Source organism: Topomyia yanbarensis, chromosome 3 (assembly GCF_030247195.1).
Source record: "Topomyia yanbarensis strain Yona2022 chromosome 3, ASM3024719v1, whole genome shotgun sequence".
In the NCBI taxonomy this organism is placed as follows: Eukaryota; Metazoa; Arthropoda; class Insecta; order Diptera; family Culicidae; genus Topomyia; species Topomyia yanbarensis.
The window spans coordinates 381,819,185-381,825,216 of NC_080672.1; positions in this window are offsets into that span (position 1 = coordinate 381,819,185).

Sequence of the window (6,032 nt, forward strand, 5' to 3'; positions counted from 1 at the left end):
GATGGCGTTCCTGAAGACTAATATTAATGCAATTTATTAGATAAATTTTGGTTGCATAAAATACACTGTCACTGTTGACGTTCGAAACTAGTAGTTGATATAGTCTATAAAAGTAGAGAGAGTATTATTAGGTACAGCTCAATTACGATTAAGCAATACTCGTACTATTAATCCAATCCAAAACACATTCATATCATTAATCCTGCCCTTCTGGTGGCGCTGATCTCACTGCGTGCCTGCTAGGACGTGATCAATAAAACATATAACCCTTGTCGCAAATCAATTAATCACGAAACCCCATGACCTATGAAGGATCTGTGGGGTCTAAAATTACAGGCTATGATTTTGTGCCTTCGAACTGTGCCGCGTCTGACCGCTTCCATTTGAGATCAAATATGTTTGCGATGTCAAACACCGCTATGATTCGTTAAGGTTGTACGGTGAACTGCTGCTGCTGTTTGGCAGATACTTGATCTCTGTATACAGCAATCGGCCGGAATATAATCTCTCGCTTAGAATGCGATTTGATTTGATCGGTTAGTCGCGAGATCCGGATGATTCCAATTGGTAGCGGAAGGACTGACAATGTTCCAGGTGTCGAAGTAATTGAGAAGTTCGGTGACACTTCCTTTACGAACTTCGTGTTTGTCTCGCCTGTGTTAACTGGACAGCAAATACATATGGCACAGCAGATCGACATTAGATATATGATCTGAAACGATAAAAATGGTCTTATTTATACCATCAGCTTTGCTGTATAATAACTTAAGTGAAATGCATACATGTTTAACCCTTTTAAAAAGCCTTGCCAGATTTTAGTTCCAAAGAGATGAAAGAGAAAAGGTGGCATGACCTTATAAACGGTTAAACTAGTCGCAGTGAACTGAAATCAATATAACCCATCATTTAATGTTAATCCCACTTGAGTTAACACTTAAAGGTCTACCAAATTCTATCTAATAAAATAGAAGAATTTAAAAATTGGTCGAATTTTCGAATTTTTCAAAGCAATTTTAATGTTTTTAAAAAAGTCACAATTTCGACAAAAGGTGCAGTCTTGTTTGAATTGTCCACCGGAAAACGACACCAGTTTTTTTCTACGACGTAGTAAAACCACAGATAACAGATGTTTAGGCTCGATTGGAATCGTGTGTAAATACCCGCTACTGAGATTCCGAATAAATCCGACGGCTGAAACACGTTTGGCAAACGTTTGCAGATGGCGCAGTGATCGATACAATGCAGTTAGAGTGCAGCTGTCGAACACGCATAGCAAACAGTTGCGCAGATGGCAATAGTGAAACACGGATTTCCAACGTTTATCAATTTGAAAGTTTACACAGGTTTTTGAAGAAATTTTGTTCTAGCCTAAACGTCTGTTATCTGTGGTAAAACCTTCCGTACCTGCATCGTATTTCGCGCACAAACAAATATCATCTTATAATTTTACAGCACCACACTAGTTCAAACAACTTTCAGATTAATTATTTTTCTATTCCTTTATTTCTTCACTTTACTAATAAAATCTCATTTTTCTGACTACTTCTTATCACCGGTAGCTTTGTTATCAATCACTGCGCGTCAACATTCCAGTGGAATTTATACCACATTTTTGTGGGGAACGCACATCACACTTTTCCGCTTCAGTGCCACTCAGGTCGCGTTGAGGATAAATATAGGGTAGCGTAGATCGCATTACATCAGACCTTGATTATCAACGAATTGTGGTTCATGTTACAAAAAAGTTACTATTTTAGTTCAGATAAGATTTAAAACTTGTACTTTCATACCTTACACATATCATTGCTGTATAAGCTACCAACGAAATTTGAGGCAATGTGAAGTTTCTCGTCAATTTTTTTGACACCTTCGATGAACTCGTTTTTGTATCCGAACCAGTGTAGATGTGCTCTAATATTTACAAATTACATACAAAAATGAAAGCTTCGATCGAGTCTATCTTTACCCGGATCCAAAAACGAAATCCGCATCAAAATTTAATTTTGGTGGAAAGGTTGTATCAAATCGAACATGTTTTCAAGTATTTTGTAAACAAAAATATGAAAAAGCAACACAAAATCTGCAAAACCAACTCGCCAATCGTTCAGATTTTAAAGGGTTTCGGTCTTACTTTTTTGTACTAAAATGCTCAATTTTTGATACCATATTAGGGCAATTTGAGAGCATTTTTCGTGACTTTTAATTCAAGCTTCCCTAATTGTTCGTGGTTTACAAAACATTTTATTCGCGAGCTGGCTTTTATATTCTAAATACGATCAAGAAGTGCATTAGTAGCTAAAATGGGTTAAAAAGATTCGTTCGGGGCAACAGTCGTAGCTCCGTTAATTTTTACGCATTTTTTCTAAATCATGCTGAAGCATTTTTTATTATATACATCTGAGCTGGTTTGTATGAGATTTTAATTATCCTACATATCTCTGTAAATATAAATATAAATAAAAAGTTTCAAGCGCAAAGGTATATAACAACTTAATACAATTTTGAATTTCCCTCATGGGCCGCAAATGGTTTATTTACTCTATAATATGGCACTAATGCTGCTAATTACAGTGGCAACAAAGAAACGTCTCGAAAATATGCAAAAAATGAAGAAATGTGTGGAAGTAGAAGATAGTGTAAATATTTGTTGGCTTTAGAAATGCCTGTTGGTTATCACGTACCCGTAGCGTACGGCGGGGTTGTTTTGTCAACAGACAGAAACCACGTGGGTAAATTTGGTTTTGTTATAAAGAATTTGCAGCGAAGATACCGTTTAATCCAGTGGCTTTCAACCGGGGGTGAATTCACCCCCAGGAGTAAATTGGACGATTGTTGGGGGTGAATTATGCGGGACAAATTTTAACTTGTTATCCAAACATTCCCGTCGGGTATTTGGCTTTATATATTGTTTCAATGTGTAAGTCGGGGTTTGCCCCCTACTCGGGTTCTTATTTGCCCGGCGTACCCTTCTTTTCAGGGCGGCCTAGATGCTTCTAGCGGAATTTCGGATTTTCGTAACAACAAATAACAAAAGGTAAACACAAATAAACTAATAGATTTACCGACTTTTATTCCACCAAATCTCTTTGCTGCACTTTGTCGATGAAGCTGATCAGCTACTTTTGGCGATGGTGGAAGGTGAATGTTTATCCGACCGGCCGGGACTCCGACGGCCGTATTCTCCTGCTGGTACCGTTGGCTGCTATCGCAGCGGTCCTTTACAATTACCCAGGGAGGTGAGCAAGGTTTTTTTTGTTGGAACCTCCCTAGCGACTCACTCCCCGTGAATGGCCCAGGTAGATACCGCAGTAAACTACCTCAGGTGGATCCGTTGTCCTACCTGCTTCGCCCTCCTTTGCAATTAACTGTGGAGGAGAGCTATGCTCGTTCGGCTGATCCTCCACAGTGAGGGCGGCGTGGTGTCACTGGGTCCTTGGTAATTAGCCGGGGGAAGCGAGTGGTTCCTTTGCGATTAGCTCCCCGTTCCCGGCGATCCGACACCGCACTATACACTGTGCCCGAACTACGGGCCGGCACTTTCCGACGGTCTTAGTTTGCCGTCGCACGCGCGCACTGAAACTTTTCTCTAGTGGCGGAAACTGTCCCACAAAAACTTATTACGGACGTCTGTTATTCGCCGTGGTTCGTAACTTTCTAAACTTTTTACGATGGCCGCCTTCTGCACGACCAAAACAAACACCAACCGCCTCGCCGCATAGCTGTCACCGCCGATCCGTAGCATTATCAGCACACATTTTTCAGCAAAAAGATAGCGGTGGCCTATCTAATCCCTATGCTACTTATTCACAAACATAAAACAAAAATTATCTAACCTAGCTGCACGAACAAAACCGTTCACATACGCGAAAATGAACAAAATTTACAAGAAAAAGTAAACGGTACCGAACAGCGGTGAGCATAATTTTACATGTAAACAAATACACTCTACGGTGTGTATACCCAATAAATGGTATACTTCCATCCAGTGCTAAATTGTTATCCTGACGGGTTACAAGTGTGTCAAGAATTGAGATCAGGGGCGGCGAAATACTTTACGCCCGAGTAGGTAGAAAGCATAGGGTGAGGGGTCCATTAGTAAGGATTTTTTTCCTTTTCGCAAAGCACGCGCTTATATTACACTCACATTAAATCACGTTCGTTTATGCAAATGGAATTGTGATACATCGATGTTTTCAAATGTGTGTAGTGCGAGTTACATGCGTTGCACATCTAAATTTTTTGAAATGGTTCAAAATTTCGAGTGGGTAATTACCCACTCGGTTATTTTCGAGTGGGTAGTACTACCCATACTACCCTCGCTTTCCGCCGGCCCTGATTGAGATGCTTACTGAGAGTGAAAGATTCTTATTGTAAAATTATGGCATTCATCCTATTGAAAATCTTTTTTACAGGGTAATAGGGTTACCATCTTTGGTAAGGTTTTCACCCGGAGATTTTTACTGACCTGAGGAATTCCACGAAGATCCGTCCGAAAATCTTTAAAATTGTGACCGACCATCTTAGATTCCAATGAAACTTTACACGTTTCACCGTCATGCAAGACTAAATATTTTCCACAGGTAATAAGATTATTTTGACTCAAGAGCAACTTTTCAAAAGGGCGTAAACGTTTCTACGTGTATGAATTTCAATTTTTTTTGTTCGATTACTGTATTTTTTACAGCAAAACTATCTGAGAACGAGTTACAGGGAATGAATACTTCTGTCTGAAAAAAATATACACTGAAAAAAATGTTTTGTCATTTTTCAAAAAAACAAAAAATTATGATAAAAATTTAAATTGCGAAAAAACCCATTTTTTAAAATTTTTATATTTTGTTACCAAAAACCTAAAAAAAAAGAAACATTTTGAATGTGATTGCATGATGGAGAAAAAATCGGTAAAAAAGTTTTCCTAACAATCATTTCGTACATGTTTTTAAATTTCATACTAATAGACATACAAAATTGTAATTCTATTACAGAATATACTGCCCATGATCGCATATCAGTCCCATAAAGATAGGAAATCCCATAGAAAACGGGACAACTATGCGATCATGGGTAGTATAATTCTAAGCACCATTTAAAATCAAAATGCATTTAACAAAAATCTTCCAAAATGCGATAATTTTCGAGATATTTGAAATTTTGCTCCTTCAAAAACAATTAATTCGTGTAATTATGCTCTTTTTAAAAGTTATTCGCGTTACCCCATCAAAAAATGTCAAAAATTTAATGTTTATCGTTTTAAAGACGTAAAAGCAACTTTTTAGCGTATTTGGATCCTGGAGAAGCTTTCAATAAAAAAGTTTTCCTAACAACAACTTTTGACATTTTTTTTAATAATTCTTACTATTTGCAGTCAAAAATACAATTTTCTTTTTGAATATGATTCTAAACGCCATTTTAAATCGAAATGCTCTTTACAAAAATTTTCTAAAATGTAGTAGTTCTCGAGATATTTTAACTTTTGTTTTAACAACACAATTATTTTGTTTTATTACGACCTTTTCATAAGTTAGTCGCGTTTCTCCATCAACAATAATAGGTTTTTCAAAAGGCCCGTAAACTTTCCTGCAACTTTCTCTTTGACATCAAGGCGATATTGTGAAACATTTTAAAGTTACAGGTTTTTATAGAAGTATAAACTCTTTTTGTAACTCGTCGAGGTATCAATCACCAAAATTGACTCACATTGACCTTTTGTTGTTTTTTTGCAAAGTATGATGCACACCACTACTTTGAGCTTTTTTTATTAGCTGTAACTTTATCGCGTTTGTAAACCGTATTGTCCACTTAGATAGGTGTGAAATTTCACTTCCCTGGCCAACGACAAACATTCAAAAGCACCGGCCACTCCCGCAGTGGAGGAGCAGCCGAACAACCATTGCTCTCTGCCACAGCTAAGTACCGTGAAGCAGGCAGGAAAGCAGTAGCATCTGCGAAGCACACTGCGGTGTCTTTCGAATTTTTTTCTGGGCACAAAATATTCGGTTATTCGTCAACACAGTCGCTAGGAAGGTTGCAAC